Source organism: Nomascus leucogenys, chromosome 1a (genome assembly GCF_006542625.1).
Source record: "Nomascus leucogenys isolate Asia chromosome 1a, Asia_NLE_v1, whole genome shotgun sequence".
Lineage (NCBI taxonomy): Eukaryota > Metazoa > Chordata > Mammalia > Primates > Hylobatidae > Nomascus > Nomascus leucogenys.
The window spans coordinates 1,209,734-1,228,357 of record NC_044381.1 but is presented as its reverse complement, the minus strand read 5'-3'; the positions used below and the strand labels follow the sequence as shown (position 1 = coordinate 1,228,357).

General features: G+C 41.2%; 1 protein-coding gene across 4 annotated transcripts in view; it reads right to left on the bottom strand.

Annotated features, from left to right (window-relative positions):
• Positions 1-18,624, bottom strand: part of KANK1 (KN motif and ankyrin repeat domains 1) — a 202,126-nt gene that overhangs the window by 161,560 nt on the left and 21,942 nt on the right. For all 4 annotated transcript variants that reach the window (XM_030817309.1, XM_030816728.1, XM_030817854.1 and 1 more), the window contains exon 2: positions 594-719. The gene's annotated coding sequence lies outside the window, so the exon portion shown is untranslated. The remainder of the gene's footprint in view (positions 1-593; positions 720-18,624) is intronic.

The window sequence follows — 18,624 nt, the reverse complement described above, 5'->3', positions numbered from 1 at the left end:
AGTACTAACCCCAAGGGTTATGAGAATAGATTAATATATATAAAATACTTGGTATTTAGCTTGGCACAGCACAAGCATTCAATAAATGTTACTCAAGTTGCAAAAATAGAGAAAGCTAACACATACAACACATGTACATATTCTAAAAACTTGGAAATATAGTACATTTTTAACACTGATTAGAAACAGAGTAACAGATTTTGATTTAAACTCTCTATTTTCTAGGTTTATTGAATAAAGCCTGCAATATATTGAGTATCTCCATTTTTTTTCAAGTAGTCTTAATACTCCTTTTGATCTATTAAGTTTCCCTAGTGTTATCTAGTCTATGCATATTGTGTTTATGAAAATGGGGTATTTATTGACTTAATCTGCAGAGTAATACAATTCACTTTTATTCTTCAGAGTAAAACAGCTTGCTCATATTTCATCCTATAAAAGTCTTTTCTGCAATCATACATTTGTAGATCAAGAGCAGTCTGAACAGATTATTGGAGCATAAAAGACTAGAGAATGGATTCGTACCTCTAAAAAGCAAAGTTAAAGGAGACAAACATGACAACTTCATGATAAAGAAAAAAATGGTATGTTACCTTAATTACGTAAGGCCAGATATTACTGTGATAAATATTTCAACTCCGTGGACAATTTCCCAGTGTGATCAAAAGATGAAAGTAATTCACTAGTTCAGAAGTCCATCCAGTACAGTGACCATCATTCTGAAAGGAAAAAGAAATCTCTTTGAGGGAAATGTAATGGAACAATACTCATTTTTAGGCTCGAGATCCACAGGAGAGGGGAATCAACATTAGAGACTTCTATGCATTTTGGAAATCAAAGTACAGTTAAGCCACTTTCCTGCTGGGGGTACAGGGGCAGGCCAGAATAAAAGGGAGCCTACGATACCATGCAAAGAGTCCCTTTTGCTTTAGGTAAAGGCTAGCTATTTGCTCTTGTGACTCTCTACCACTGCAAAGAAAAGCGCTGGATCCCTCATAGCTTTCCACCTTCTGTTCTGTTCTGTTCTCCTCCTCCGTGTGTTTGGTAGTACATACATAATTCAGCACATGCATACCACTCTATTTTTATGTATTTTTTAATCTGTCATACTTACTCAACCACTCCATAACAAACACATGGCTTTTCTCCTAAAACTGTTAATGGCAGTTTCCTGGGACTAAAACCTTGGAACTGTTTTCAAGTCATCCCTCTCATCGTCACCTTCCACTATCAGTCCACCACCACTTTACCCGAACGTCCGGCTGCTCTCTACCCCTTCTTTTTCACTCCTATCACACTGCTGAACCCAACTTCCTTGGCATACCTCATCCGTTTATAACAAGAGCCTCTAACTTGGCTCAGATCACAGACTATCCACTCTCTCTTACAGAGAAATTGCTTTCATCCTATTCCTGTAACCTTGAACATGCCTGGGCCCATCCCCTTGACTGTAAAATGAAGAACTGGTCTCAACGTTCTCCATCCTCACTGTGCTTTGAAGTCAGATGTCATTGGGCATGAATCCTGGTCCAGCCACTCTGCAAAACTTAGACAAGTATGTCTGCTCAAAATTCAGTCTCACTATACATAAAATGGGAACTAGTACATCTACTCCAAAGGTTGCTGTAAAATAATAACGAGATCTTATGCCTTACAGATGACACAGCAGATACTCAACAATATTGGTTATTCCCATCCCACCTTACAGAATCCCACAAACTTTGAAGTCCTCTGGTCTTATAACTTCCAAACCTAACGTTTTCGTACATCTACATCCTTAGTCATAATGATTTTCTCTTCCATCCCATATAAACTCCCCTGTTGACCTTCAGTTCTTCCATTATCTATCACTACTTTATCTTCCTTTAACTTCCAATAAACACCTGCTATTCAATCAGATTAGTCTGACCATTTTCTCAAGAACACACACTTACACCCTGCCTTTGTGCCCATCAGTTCCCCATAGACTTTTCTTATCCCCTCTGTCAAGGCCCAGTTTTAATCCAAAGCCCCAGCAATGCCGACCTTGCAAACAATTTAACCCTCACACACTGCCTTAACATTATTGTCTACTCTTTCATGTTCACTGAGATTAGCTGTCCAGCTGACAAAGACTATTCCGATTATTCCAAGTTAAGCTTTTTACTTCAGTGTGGATTATATTAGAGTTTTTACAAACTACCTATTTTTTGGATTGGTTCTGTCAATGCTTTCTGAAATTCATTGGCCTTTGTGCCTTAAGGTAAGAGTCTTTTATTAATTCCATCATTTTTATTTGAGGCTCATACAAGGAGCTTGTTCCATCATCAATGGGTAGACCATTGGCAGACAATCTGACAGCTGTCTCATGAAGCCAGATATGAATTCGAAGTATGTCCAATATCTGCCAGATTTTGTGACAAAGTGAACGTGTTCTAATTTCAAGTACCATTTTAAGACCAAACTCTCAATGGCAGCAAGGATGATCCATAGTGGGGAAAGATGACTGGTCACTAGAGTTTTACCTGAAGATGATGGTTGAAGCTCCAGGGGTAAATGAAGGTTCTAAGGAGAAACAGTAGAAGACCCAGTGAAGGGTCAAGGGACATGGAAGAAGACACTGAATGGTTACAGAGGCAGGAGAATAACCACACGGGGGGAGAGGCACACAAGCCCAAAGAGAGTTGAGTAACACATCAAATGCTGCAGATATAAGGACAAAGTGTCACTGGGTTTAACAATTAGGAAGGGGGTCACTCATGACCCCTGAGGGCAATTTTCAAAATGGCAGATACAGGATGCTGACTGCAAGGCATTCAGGAGAAACTGGGAGGAAGGCAAACGGAAACAGAGACTTCCTGCCAAGAACTTTGGCTCTCAAGCCAAAACGCTTGTGCTGGCCATTTTCTAACCCTGAGCTTAACAGCTCAACGAAATACCCAAGACTGCTGAAGATAACTGACAGTTGACTGCAAACCCTTCCCGCCTTTTCTCTTCCAGCACCACCCTCACATGCCTGGTTTTGGTTCCCTAACAAATCTTACAGAACTATTCAACAGCTCTGTTATCAGGTCTCAAAAGCTAAGTTATATTCTTCTTCTGCTGTAGGTAAATGATAGTTACTTATTTAACATAAAAGGAAAGACACCAAAATGTGTCAAATCAACAGAACAGAAGTCCAGGTTCAGATCAAATACCATATTACTATCTTTGGATAACCTATGTAATTTATGCTGAATTATTAAAAAATAATTTTTCTTCCTTGAAAGTAGTACTTTGTTCTTTACTGTAAGTTCAGAAAAATCAAAAAAATAAAAGTCATGAGGATAATTAGCACTTTGTTGAACCTCCTTCCAATTTGATATGTATGCATGACACACATAAACATAATACACAAATGTGTAAGTTCATATAAGTTTCACTAAAAGTGAATCATATGATATTACTTGTAACTTGTTTTTTCCCACTTATTCTGATGGAAATTCTGTATCATTTAATAGTATTGTATGCTTTCATTTTTAATGTCTGCTGAATAACCATTTTAATAAATTCCCTTGAAGCACTTAAGTCACCTCCAATTTTTGATTATATATTTAATGCTGAGAAAGATATCCTTCACTATACCATCAAGTATTTGCCTGGGAGAAGGTCAAGGTCAAATGTATAGAAAATATGAGGATCTGATATTGACAATTTGCCCTACACAATATTTGATCCAGTGGCACATGACAATACCCACTCCTCCACACTCCCTCTAACACTGGGTAATGTTATTTTTTAAACTGTATTCTATAGATTTAATTTTTAAATTTTGATTAGCATATCTTTGGGGTTGAACACTTTGTAGCTTTTACACTCTTGTTCATGTTCTCTATTTTTTTTCTACTACTGTGCTCATCTTATTGATCTGGAATACCTTTTCATATATGCAGGATATTAATTTCATATATCCATGATATTAAAGATGTATATATTAATATATAATGGATTTATATATTAATATATAAATATATAATGGATTTATATATTAATATATATTAATATATAATGGATTTATATATTAATATATATTAATATATAATGGATTTATATATTGATATATATTATATATAATGGATTTATATATTGATATATATTAATATATAATGGATTAATATATTGATATATATTAATATATAATGGATTAATATATTGATATATATTAATATATAATGGATTAATATATTGATATATATGAATATATAATGGATTAATATATTGATATATATTAATATATAATGGATTAATATATTGATATATATTAATATATAATGGATTAATATATTAATATATATTATATATAATGGATTTATATATTAATATATATTAATATTAATCCATATATCCTGGATAATGGAGAGAAAATAGTACATTTATTGAAACTTTTGCCTACAAAGAACAAAATCAACTGAAGCATATTAGAGCCAGAAAAGATCTTTATATAAGGATACTGAGGGATCCTACACATAGAAGGATACTAATATATAAGCTTTGTCATGTGTATTACAATTCGTTTCCCCGGTGTATTTTATTTCTAAAATGGAAACATCACTACTTCACTAATCTAGTTTGAAGATTAAAGAACATGCAGGTAAAGTCATGGGTGGAAGTAATCATCATAAAAACAAAAACAAAATTGCTGCTACTTACTGAGGACTTAACAAGGTCCCGTATTCTCTCAATCCTTATGATGAATTTACTAGGCAGGCATTTCCATTCCTCTTTTACAGATAAAATGTAACGGATACCCACAGACAGTAAACTGATAGATTTTAATTTTTACAAATAAGCTCTGTATTGATCCTAAAAAACACTTGGTAACAGAATTATTCCCAGCTGTGTTTGTAGTAAAATTTCCTCCTTAGAAGTAATCCCAGGGACTACTCCCATTTCTCTGTCAGCCACAAACCAAGTTACTAGGTTCGGCACCAACCATTCTTTTAAGTTTCTCTAGTAAATTCTCTTCTTCCCCTTCCTCTATGACATATCTTTACAATTGTCATTCTGATATCACGAAAAATATTTTGGCTAGCAGCCAAGGCTACATTATCAGTCACTACAAGTTTAACCTGATGACAGATATTTTGCTAACATTACAAACACATTAAAGGTTCTTCACTGGCTTATATGTTAGTGACGTCTATAGTCACAGCATACATCTGAACCCAGGCTTTTGTCAGGGGCGAAGCACACTGTGCTGTATAAATATTTTATGTACAGCTTGTACTGAAATTCTAGATGAAGAGGCATTCACAGAGCCTTTGTAATATGCTGGTTGCTCAAGACAGCATATTTTTATTAAAGTTGTATGCAAGCTTTGCCATATTCCACAGAGATCTCCTTTATGTAATCATAGTTCTCCCACCCCCAAATGTTTTTATTTTTTAAATGCATTGGTTGTGCTATGGGCAAGGCAGCATGTGAAATAATGGCAGAAGGAAGGTAGCTGATCATTGAAACTGGTTGTACTCAATTAGGCTAGCCACTGAGGATTCTGAGGGCAAAAGTGCAATGTGAGTGAGCCTGGTAGATGAGTTTCTTTGCAGGAATATTAACAGAACTAGACTACCCATTGCTAGAAAAGGGAAAAAGAAATACTTTTATTAATTCACTGAAGATTTATAGAAAATGCTTAGGAATTTGAAGGCTACTCTTATGGAATAACAGGTTTCCAAATGGGTTCTGGAAACAGCCAAACAACAACAACAACAACGAAATGCCTCAAATCCTCCTGACAATTTGGGGCAGGTAAAGCCACACACCCCCATACTCCCCTTCTCCCACAAACCCCCAGCAAGTAGCGATGAGGAAGGGCAGTTGCCACCTCTATGTGGGGAACTGGTCATAGGAAACTGTTGCTAGGTGACCACAGAGAAGCAGCGCCTCTTGCACCACCTGGCGGCAGCCAGCATTTGAGCAGTTACCGACTCTGGGGCATGGGGAGTTCTCAATGTTTTTCTCTCTGAAATTTCCTCACTCACAAGGGTCGAGGGCTCTGGCCTACCTGCTTCAGGGAGGTTGTGGTAGGGTTCCTTAAGGAGAAAAGCAGGTGAGAAGATAGCAAGATCTCCCACACTTAAGGGAGATCTTGGATGTGAATGAGTGTGAAACTCTGAGCAGCAGATGGCCATACCTGCGCTCTGGCTGCACCCTCAGGTGTGCAGCAACCCCAGGGGGATGGCTGGATGTTGACAAAGCATCCTCCCTAGCCTCAAATGCAGCCCAGAAGCAGTAGGGACTGGTGTAAACGGATACTTCGGAGGCCTTCCTGACCATCATGACATTAGTAAAGCCCGGAACCTTGGCACAACTCCAGGAGGGTGATATGGGAAAAAAATCCAAGAATAATCGAGGTGAATCTTTCTGCTACCCGAAAGCAGAAGCTTAAAGTCAAGATTAAGCCTATTTAGCAAAGTGCAATATTCTCTGCACCTCTCTAGTTTGTAGACTAAGATTCATTCCCAATCCAAATTAACCCCTTAGTAGGCAAGTACACTAATGAAGGAAGGGTTCATAGCTAGTAACCTATATATTTTTCTTAGTTCGACATCATTGACTTCCATCAGTAGATCAGATATAAAAATGGTATTCAGAATAAAGGACACTTTTAAATTCACAAGAAGGCTCTTGTATCATGCAAGCATTTCACAAACAACTTCCAGTCTCACCTGCCACCAATGCCATGTAAAGGGTCTGTTTAAGATAGGCATTGAGAGATGACAGCGTGCTGGCAGCCCTCGCTCGCTCTTGGCGCCTTCTTGGCCTTGGCGCCCACTCTGGCCGTGCTTGAAGAGTTCTTCAGCCCGCCGCTGCACTGTGGGAGCCCCTCTCTGGGCTGGCCAAGGCCAGAGCCAGCTCCCTCTGCTTGCAGGGAGGTGTGGAGGGAGAGACGCGGGCGGTAACCGGGGCTGCGCACGGCGCTTGCGGGCCAGGAGTTCTGGGTGGGTGTGGGCTCAGCGGGCCCTGCACTCAGAGTGGCTGACCCCCGGGCACAGAGGGGCTTAGCACCCCAGCCAGCAGCTGCAGAGGGTGTGCCAGGTCCCTGAGCAGTGTCGGCCCACCGGCACTGTGCTCAAATTATCTCCGGGCCTCAGCTGCCTCCCCACAGGACAAGGCTCGAGACCTGCAACCCGCCATGCCTGAGCCTCCCGCGATGCTGTGGGCTCCTGTGCAACCCCAAGCCTCCCCAACAAGCACTAACCCCTGCTCTGCGGCGCCCGGTCCCACTGACTGCCCAAGAGCTGAGGAGGGTGCACGACGTGGGACTGGCAGGCAGCTCCGCTTGCAGCCCCAGTGCAGGATCCAGTAGGTGAAGCCAGCGGGGTCCTGAGTCTAGTGGGGACTTGGAAAACCTTTATGTCTAGCTAAGGGATTGTAAATACACCAATCAGCACTCTGTGTCTAGCTCAAGGTTTGTAAATGCACCAGTCAGTGCTCTGTATCTAGCTAATCTAATGGGGACTTGGAGAATTTCTGCGTCTAGCTCAGGGATTGTAAATGCACCAATCCGCACCCTGTCAAAACGGACCAATCAGCTCTCTGTAAAATGGACCAATCAGCAGGATGTGGGTGGGGCCAGATAAGAGAATAAAAGCAGGCTGCCCAGCCAGCAATGGCAACCCGCTCGGGTCCCTTTCCACACTGTGGAAGCTTTGTTCTTTCGCTCTTTGCAGTAAATCTTGCTGCTGCTCACACTTTGGGTCTGCACTGCCTTTATGAGCTGTAACACCACGAAGGTCTGCAGCTTAACTCCTGAGGTCAGCGAGACCACGAACCCACCGGGAGGAATGAACAACTCCAGATGCGCTGCCTTAAGAGCTGTAACAACACTCACCGCGAAGGTCTGCAGCTTCACTCCTGTAGCCAGTGAGACCACGAACCCAGCAGCAGGAAGAAACCCTGAACACGTCCGAACATCAGAAGGAACAAACTTCGGACACACCATCTTTAAGAACTGTAACACTCATGGCGAGGGTCCACAGCTTCATTCTTTAAGTCAGTGAGACCAAGAACCCACCAATTTTGGACACAGCATCACTGGAGACAGCAGATGCTGACAGCCATGAAGCCTCATGGGGTGGAGTCACTTTAGAAAATTCAGCACAATCCAGGGCTGATTCACTGTCTGGCCTGAGGTTTTTCAGGTCCAACCTCCAGATTTTCTTAGCGCCAAAGATGATTACTTTCCAAGTGTGGGGTTAATGAATAAACCCACAGCAACATGTGCATGGAATAACACAGGGAGAATGCTTTTGTTCCATCTATGCAAGCTACTCCCCTCTTTGGGGTCTTCTGACTGGGCCACAGGGTCAGAGGTGGACCTCCCATACTGCCTCCCTGCACCCACTTATCTCCCCCACCATGGCTCACTGGACCACAAAAAGACGTGAGACCTACGCTGAGCAAGATGCTCCTCCCCTAGGGCTTTAAAATTGGGGCTGAGGAGCTACCAGGCGGGCTCCAGATAGAGCTGGATCTGTAGGTTGCCTGCTGTGGATGACATAACAGAGCTGGAGTGCAGAAAGGTGAGGATGGAGCCGAGAGAGGCAGGGACAACACACAGCGACAGAGTCCTTCAGCTTCCTTGGGCTTTTCTATTTTTGATTCTAGGTTTTCTCTGAGGATCCTGGATTTTGGGGAGGACTTCAGTATCCTGATAACATCCTCCCCAAGTTCATTTTGTTCCTGGAAGCCAAAGATTCCCAGTTGAATACCATCCTTTCCCCATTACCAAGCTAATACCCAGTTGTGCTAGGGGAGCCCACACTGGGGGCAGAGGGAAGCAGACCCAGGGTGGGTGGGTCAGGGAAGGCTACGTGGAGGGCACCAGCCCTCAACTGAATACCTCCCCAGTTACTAGACCTCCCATCCCTGTAGCTTCAGTGTGCCTTCCCTGCCGAACTGTGCCTCACTGAACCCAATTTTTCTAGGCTCGCATGCGGAATACTCTGCTTCAGCTGGCATTTTTTATGTCTATGTGTTCAAACACGCATATAGTCAATTTTTCATATTTTCAGCTGCAGACATTTTATTAACTCAAGATACAACAGTCAAATTCCTAGAGTTATGAGGGTGCTCTGCCTTCCATCCCCTTCCCATGGAAGCTCGTCATCTTCGAGGTGGAATTTTAGCATAGCTTGAGCCTACATTTCAAATAAAAGTTAAATATTATACAGAGGTGGGAGAAAATGATTATAAATGATTATCTAGAGTAATATCAGTTTTCCGACAGAACTGGTAGGATCTGGAATAATTTCTCCCATAAACATCCAAGTACAATTTCTTGAGGGTAAAGAAGAGTCCAACTTAGTAGTGGGTATTTTATTTTCAATTGTCATGCTTGATTTTTTCCTAAAACTTGCACTGATGCTATAACAATGCATAAATCTAGCTGTTTACACATGTATTTTTTAAAATCAACACTGAGATATACTCCTCAACTATGATGATGTCCCAGGGGAAAACAATTAGAATAGATATATTTAGTTTTTAAGATTTTTGTATAGAGGGCTGCACCCCCCACCCCAACAAAAAACAGGCTTTTTCTTTCAGGATTAATAAGAAGTGAAACATTTAATTGTCTGTGTTCCATGTAAACAATGTTGCTAATATATATCATTTTTTACCCTCCATGGCTTGGCAAAGGCAAACACACACACACACACACACACATACACACAGTTGAAAGATAAAGAGACTCAAGAATCCAAATCATACTTCCTTACTTGGTATATAGATATATAAAGCAAGAAGACTGTTTCCTACTTTGTTTGAAGCAAAGAAAACAAAAGGTGAATGCTTTTACTGATTTACTTCTGGGGTGATCCAATGAGAAAGCAATTTTCTGAGGGGTCCTCAAATGGCTCAGTTCTGCCCTTTAAACCATAAGCCCCAGTATGGCCAGTTCCGTATCCTCTGGTGTTTTTCTCTTCTCTCTCAGTTCTTGTGAAGTAAGTGATCACATCTAGGGGTGACCTGGTTACAAGGTGGAAGGAGGCCTCCTAGCTGGGCTCTGACTGAGGGAATGATGTGTGCACAGGTAATGATCAGCAACTAGCATTCTTTCGGGCTGTGCAGGATGCTGTCGTGACCTTCAGGGTTCTCCTATCCCCAAAGTTTACAGGTGAAACAGCTTTATTTTCCCAGAAAATTATAATAAAAAGTACAATTTTAAAATCCTACTTCTTATGTGTAAAGCCAGTGGTTCTCAAATGTTAGCATAAATCAAAATCACCTGCAAGTCTTGTTGAAACATAAATTCCTGGGCCCTACCCTCAGAATTTCTGATCCAAGAGGTTTGGGGTGGAACTTGAGAATGTGCACTTCTACCAAGTTTCCAAGTGATGCTGATTCTGGTTAAGGGACATTTTGAGAATCACTGCCTTAAACAAAGAAGTTTGAAAGGTGGGCACAAGCTATCTGGGAGATGATAATGAGAGGTGAAGCCGGCTGAGCTTCTGGGTCGGGTACGGACTTGGAGAACTTTTCTGTCTAGCTAAAGGATTGTAAACCCACCAATCAGCGCTCTGTGTCTAGCTAAAGGTTTGTAAGCACATCAATCAGCACTCTGTAAAAACGCACCAATCAGCACTCTGTAAAACGGACCAATCAGCTCTCTGTAAAATAGACCAATCAGCACTCTGTAAAATGGGCCAATCAGCTCTCTGTAAAATAGACCAATCAGCACTCTGTAAAATGGACCAATCAGCAGGACATGGGCAAGGCCAAATAAGGGAATCAAATCTGGCCATCCAAGCCAACAGCAGCAACCCAGTCAGGTCCCCTTCCATGCTGTGGAAGCTTTGTTCTTTCGCTCTTCATAATAAATCTTGCTGCTGCTCACTCTTTGGGTCTGCACTACCTGTATGACCTGCAACACTCACTGCAAAGGTCTGCGGCTTCACTCCTCAAGTCAGCGAGGCCATGAACCCACTGGAAGGAAGAAACTAAGGACACATCTGAACATCTGAAGGAACAAACTCCAGACACATCATCTTTAAGAACTGTAACACTCACCACGAGGGTCCACAGCTTTATTCTTGAAGTCACTGAGACCAAGAACCCACTGGAAGGAACCAATTCCGGACACAATACAAGCTTTCTGTTAATAGTATAGAAATCTATTTAACAGTTATTTATCACGCACCAGCTACATGCTACGTACAGGGAACGTCATGGTTTGCAAAAAAGACAAGGTCCCTCCTCCTCCTCTCACACAAACCTGAAATAAAATTACTGTTCCAGGAAGAAGCGCCAAGTTCAGGATGAAGCTTTCTGTATCTCCAACACAAACTGCATGCCCCATGTAGTCCTCTAAATGAAACAATGTCAAGCCTCCGTGATTGCCAGTGGAAGAATCAAAGCAAATGTCTGAGCCTGCTCTCAAGACTGAGATTACAACTAGAAAATGATGAAGTACCCAAAACATATAAGGAGCACACTATGACAAGCACATGATTGGCATGAGGGCTAAATGCAAGGGACCTGTGGGAAAGATAGGCACAGTGCCTGGCAGAGCACAGGCCGCTCAAATATTGGTTCCTCTTCTGCTTTCTTACCTACCTGTACATTAAAAGGGAGGCCCAGTAAGGTTGTCTATGCTAGGCCTTCAAGGAGGCTGCCAGCTGCTTCTTACCTGGAATACACTCAGGACCCAAGGGTATGTTATCTCAGCAGCCCTGAGCATTTAAACTCATAAAATTGTAAAAGGATGTTATGAAGCTAGTGGCACTGAAACTTTACCAGGCATCAGAAGTATGCGGAGGGCTTTTTAAGAAACACAGATTCCTAGACTCACACCTTCAGCGTCAGCAGTAGGTCGGGTAGGGCCTAAGAATTTAAAATTTCTAATAAGTTCCCAGATGATGTGAATGATGCTGGTCCCTAGACCATACTTTGGGAATCATTCATTAAACTTATTCTTTTTTGTTTTGAGATGCAGTCGCACTCTGTCACCTACGGTGGAGTCCAGTGGCACAATCTCAGCTCACTGTAACTTCCACATACTGGGTTCAAGCGATCTTCCTCCCTCAGCCTTTCAAGTGGCTGGGATTACAGACATGCACCACCACATCTGACTAATTTTTGTATTTTCAATAGAGACAGGATTTCACCATGTTGACCAGGCTGGTCTTGAACTCCTGACCTCAAGTGATCGGCCCCCCTTTGCCTCCGAAAGTGCTGAGATTACAGGCATGAGCCACTGTGCCCGGCCAAGCTTACTGTTTAAGCCATTCCTTCCTTGCTATTAACTAGAACACTATCTCTGTAATTAATTTTTTTGAGACAAGGTCTTGCTCTGTTGCCCAGGCTGTAGTGAAGTGACATGATCATGGCTAACCTGTGCAGCCTCAACCTCCCAGGCTCAAGCAATCCTCCCACCTCAGTCTCCTGAGTAGCTGGAACACAGGGGTGCATCACCATTCCTTTTTTTTTTTTTTTTTTTTTTTGTAGAGACGGGGCCTTCCTATGTTGCCCAAGCTGGTCTCAAACTTCTGGCCTCAAGTGATCCTTCCACCTCCGTCTCCCAAAGTGCTGGAATTACAGGCAAGAGCCACTGTGCTTGGCCTCTGTAATCTATTATATAAAACAGAAGTCTCAAATAAAGTACTAAGAATGGTGGCTTTTGTCACCAACTGTGTGACTGACCTCAGGCAAATACTGTACTAACTTTCTCTGTGCTTTAACTTTCCAGATGTAAGTGGAGCTTACCTCCAAATTATATAAATCTCACTGAAGGTTATTACTATGCAGTTTTAAGGACATTACCAAGTACCAGCTGCTGCATTGTCTTTTAGAATATTGTTCACTGCTTTAATTGAAATACGTCAGAACATTTAAGACAAGTACCCTAGACTCCTCATTTGCCAAGCAAGATGGGAGAAGCCCAGGAGCTTTTTCTGTTTCTGTAAACATAAAGCCTAGCAAATGTTAGCCTTCTCAAAATTCAGAATAACCTGAGAAGATGCTTTTGATATAAAATGACTTCAAGTTCCTCTCTGGGCATAAAGACAAGGCAAATACAGGTTTCAACTTAAAAATACATATATACTTAAAAAGAGAAAAAATATTTTCTTTTTTTTTTTTTTTTTTTTTTTGAGACGGAGTCTCACTGTGTCACTTAAGCTGGAGTGCAGTGGTGTGATCTCGGCTCACTGCAACCTCCGCCGCTCAGCGTCAAGCAATTCTCTTGCCTCAACCTCCCGAGTAGCTGGGACCACAGGCATGTGCCTTCACGCCTGGCTAATTTTTGTATTTTTAGTAGACATGGGGTTTCATCGTGTTCGCCAGGCTGGTCTCGAACTCCTCACCTCAGGTGATCCACCGGCCTCAGCCTCCCAAAGTGCTGGGATTACAGGCATAAGCCACCACGCCTGGCTGAGAAAGAATATTTCACTCATTACAAATAAAAAGGCTTCCTCCCTGTTGAGAACAGAGTGGTACCGCTGCTCATTTCAATATTAAAAATCACATAAATGACATACTTCAATCTAAGGTGGAAAAGCAGGAAGTGAGGCTCATTTTCCCAGAGCACCCCACTCAACTAGGTCAAGCATTAAAATACGCCAAGGAAATGTTCTCTCGAGCCTCATTCAGTATCAGAGGGCAGGCTCTGGTATTTCAGTAAAGACCGCCGGGGCCCTGCCCACTCAACATCCTCATAATCCATAGCCTTTATGGAATGTTACAGGTGCAGAGCCTCGGCCCCCTTTCCTAACGGAGAAGTGGGTGTGAGCTGGGCTTTTCAAACATGTCCGGCCAGAGAACAAAGGCCACATGATGCTAGTGATGCATCAGTGATTTCTACTTCTACAGGACAAGACTCCTTCCACTATAATAAAGACAAATCCAGGTTTCCCTGGCAAACTTCTTGGAAGCACAGAGCTGCGGTGGATGGGCACAGCCCATTAATCTCCGGCTTGGCTCCTCCAAGCAACTCTCAGCTTTCTACTCTAAACCTCTAATTAAAGCTAAACGCAATTACAAAACAAAAAGTGCACGGTTCATCTATAGTCCACCCAATCTAACAGAAAACCTTTCCAAAGTGTGTATGAATCTTGTAAATGTAGGAAAATTGACCTTCTGACATCAGTCACTCTCACCACAATGAAGTAATTCCTGTCTTTTCACTCAGGATTTTTAAAGCAAACAATCAGTGGGTGAGGGTGAGGGTGGGAGTGTTGAGCTAGAAAATGTCAACCATTTTAACATTTTCTTTAAAATAAAAATAAAATGCCTGCGACTTACTTAATCCCTGCCATCCTCACCACCTTTTCTCACTGATACTGGCTTATATTACTTCTGGCTTTAAAAAAAAATCCTCAGCCGGGCGCAGCGGCTCATGCCTGTAATCCCAGCACTTTGGGAAGCTGAGGCGGGCGGATCACGAGGTCAGGAGATCAAGACCATCCTGGCTAACACGGTGAAACCCTATTTCTACTAAAAATACAAAAAACTAGCCGGGCGTGGTGGCGGGCACCTGTAGTCCCAGCTACTCGGGAAGCTGAGGCAGGAGAATGGCATGAACCCGGGAGGCGGAGCTTGCAGTGAGCCAAAATCACGCCACTGCACTCCAGCCTGGGTGACAGAGCAAGACTCAGTCTCAAAAAAAAATAAAAAATAAAAAAAATAAAATAATAATAATAAATCCTCATTTTTATTTATTAGATAAGTTGAGTGACTGGTAAGGCAACAACTTTGTTCCTCTAGCTCCTCCACATTTACAAATTATACTTTATTCTCTGATTATAGACTGTCCTTTAGTAATGACATTAACGCATGTAGCACTTGACTGACTGCAGCAACATATCAGCATCATGAATACTCCAAGTCAGACTCTCTTCCATATCTGCCAGCAATTACAATTTACACCAGCTCAAATATTTTCTCACAAAGCATGCCAGAAGAAAAGAGAACTTTTGGTTAAACCTCAACTTTACTGTATTAGGACATACTTTGTGATAATAGTAATGAGATTGCAAAGCATGAAAAGGCAAGTCCTGAAGAGATCACTTGATCCAATCTTACCTTTTTCTAGCCCAAAAAGAAATTTTATTTCAGAAGTTTTTAATATAAAGATGGAAATGTGGAAAGACCGTTATGCCAGAAACAGCAATGTTTTAACTCATGAGTTACAACATGTTCTGATGCAAAGAATGCACTGACTTTAGAAATTTCTGCTTAACACACGTCCTTCAAAAAAGCAAAAGTAGGGCTGGACATGGTGGCTTATGTCCATATTGTAATCCCAGTGCTTTGGGAGGCCACGGCAGGAGGATTGCTTGAGGCCAGGAATTCAAGACCAGCCTGGACAACATATCGAGACCCTGTCTCTACAAAAAAAATTTTTTTTTTTTTTTTTTTTGAGATGGAGTCTCACTCTGTCGCTCATGCTGGAGTGCAGTGGGGCGATCTCGGCTCACTGCAAGCTCCGCCTCCCGGGTTCACACCATTCTCCTGTCTCAGCTTCCTGAGTAGCTGGGACTACAGGCACCCACCACCACATCCGGCCAACTTTTTTCTATTTTTTAGTAGAGACGGGGTTTCACCGTGTTAGCCTGGATGGTCTTGATCTCTTGACCCCGTGATCCGAAATAGCTGGGTATAGCAGCACAAGCAAGTAGTCCTAGCTACTCAGGAGGCTGAGGCACGAGGATGCCTTGAGCCCAGGAGTTTAAGGCTGTAGTAAGCTACAATTTCTCCACTGCACTCAAGCCTGGGAAAAGAGCAAGACCCTGTCTCTTAAAATATATACATGTATTTCTAATCACTGTTTATTACAACCATAAGTTAGAGATGTATTAGTGGAGGGAAAACACTGACTTTCCATTTTTAATTTGTTTTAAACTGAAATGCCCTAGAAAAGGAAAATAAGCATTTCCTCCCAGCAACCTCCAAAGTTGGACGGCAGAAAAAGATGCCCAACCACAACGTTCCAAGCTGTTCTGCACCTAGACCCACAAGTAACCTGGGAATACTATCACTTGGTGAACTTAGGACTTGATTTAAGAGACATGAAGCTAAAGTACAAACTCAGAGTCCTTACCAAATACGTAAGAATTTGCCTATAAACCCATATTTTTCTCTCTCTGAATAATCTATGTGCTGCCTTTTAAACAAAATGAATTGCTTTTAACTTTTCTGATAAATGACGGAACATACCTTGCTCCACGTGTCTGTTTCTCAGCTGAGACTCTACAGTCCAATTGTATTTCTGGCATTCATTCAAAAAAACCAAATTCTTAAGTCTCTAAATGTAAATTTATATGAGATTAAAAAGTGCCTGGAAATGAGACAGTTATCTTAGTCATGTTTTTCTTTTTAAAAAATGTGTTCTTTTTTTAAATTTTTTTTATTTAGAAGTGAAGCATAGCTATTTCATTACCTACTACAAAGAAAAAAGTAATCTACCTTGTTAAATAACATGTGACCTCCTTGGCTAAATCTTAACAAGCAATACATTCCTGACTAAGGCTTTTTATTTTATTATTTTTCCAGTGTAGGTGTTCAGAATTTTCATTAAAAAGGGCTCTAACACTGCAACAAATCCATTAACACGTGTTGCCAAAGGAACACTCTGTAACTTCTGCATTATCATACCCTCTAGCAATTGTCAACAATCTCTCTGGCAAAGGCTTCCCCTGGTTTATACATAACTGTATCAAATATCTCTGTTTGCCTTGGTAACAATGCCTTTTCTTGTAGAGAAGACATACGACACCACCGTGTCACACAAAACACCCCACAGTGGAGCTGGTCTTGGATGGAGTGCTGGAACCATCAAGGGGCTAGGTCCCCAAGGAGATGGGCACTCTCTCATACCTCAACAGAGGTGCAAACTGGTCCCATTTTCACAAGACGTCAATTTGACAAAATGTATCAAGGGTCTTTAGAGTAGTTTTTAAAAAATATATATGTTTGTAACTCCTGACCCAAACATTTCACCTCTAATAATATATAGTAAGAAAACAGTGTTCAAAAAAATTCCACACAGATTTCAGCACAAATATATTCACTGCCCATTATAATAGCAAAAAGTCAAAAACTCACATTATTGTTAAAATAGTATGCAGAGAATAAACATGTTTAGAAAGTCTCATGAAAAACTAAGCCAACGGGTCTTAAATGACTTTACTAAATTCACATGAAAAGCAACATAATTTAGTCACTATCTAATTAGCATGCATATTTCCTAAAAATTTACAAAAACTACACATTTTCAAAGGCTTGGTATATATGACAATTAGTGTAAGTTACTGGAGGCAAGTGGTGTTAAAAAGGAAAATAAGTCTCCAGGGCTCAGTTTCCATAACAGAATGAAGCAGCACGCACTCACATTTTATCAACAGCATTTGGAAAATTATTTCTGCCTTTTACGTTGATGAAAGATCCTCTAACACATTAACTTTCTGGTAAGAATACCTCAGAGACACGGTCTAGGTCACAGATTAGGCTTCTAGGGACCTGTGTCCAGATTTCTATTTCTACAGCAAGCTGTATACCCAGCTGGGCCCACTGGACAACAGTGCAGCCATCAGTGCAACTGCCAGCAAACCTCTCTTATCTCAACACTGTTAACCATGCTCAGAAAGCAAGTCAAGGCTTTATGTTCAGGGCATGCTAAGGACATCGAATTTTCATCATAATGAAAATACAGCTACGGATTTAAAATTTTACATCTACATTATCTCCACAAAAACATTGTGTCCCCAAATGTACACACACAATCATACTAGGCCAAAGAATAATACATTCTGCAAAGGAGCAATGAGAGACCACTCTCCAAGCACAGATTAAAACAAAGCTATCACAGAAACAACAGACATCTAAACAAATAAAAAACCCAATACATGGGAAAAAAGCTATTCTATTCTCCTAAATAATTGTTATAAAAAACATAAATCCTAATACGAGACTGTGTTGAAAGTAATGAAAAGGCCTGGGGTGGGGAAGGTGTATAATGAATGAAAACAGAAACCCTACAACACATCAAATGTTACAGAATCTGATGAAGGTTGAGAACAGAGAAAAATGTAAGCCCTAAATAATTAACATAAGTGAACTACATATTGAAATGAGAAAAAAAAAAACACCCAAACTGTTTGAAAAATGATTACAAAATACTTCACTAATAATGAATGCATTAATAGAAAAAACAGAAGTGCTAAATTCAAAAGCTTCCTTGAAAAGCCAACCAGAGAAGTAAACTTCTGGTAAGTCTAGATGAAAGAAAAGTGAACACAATTAGAATAAACGTATTGTGCCAGTCAATTTTCTGTTGCTTGTACCTGAATACCTGAAACTGGGTAATTTATACAGAAAAGGTATTTATTTCTTACAGGTACGAAGGCTGAGAAGTCCAGAGTCTAGGGCTGCACCTGGTGAGGGCCTTCTTGCCGGTAGGGACTTGGCAGAGTCTGGAGGCAGCACAGGGAATCACATGGTGAGGGGGCCGAGTGTGCCAGCTCAGGTCCCTTCCTCTTCTTAAAAGCCACCAGTCCTACTCCCCTGATAACCCATTAATCCATTAATCCATGAATGGATTAATCCATTCATGACGGCAGAGCCACTAAAGGCCCCATCTCTCAATATTGCCACATTGGGGGT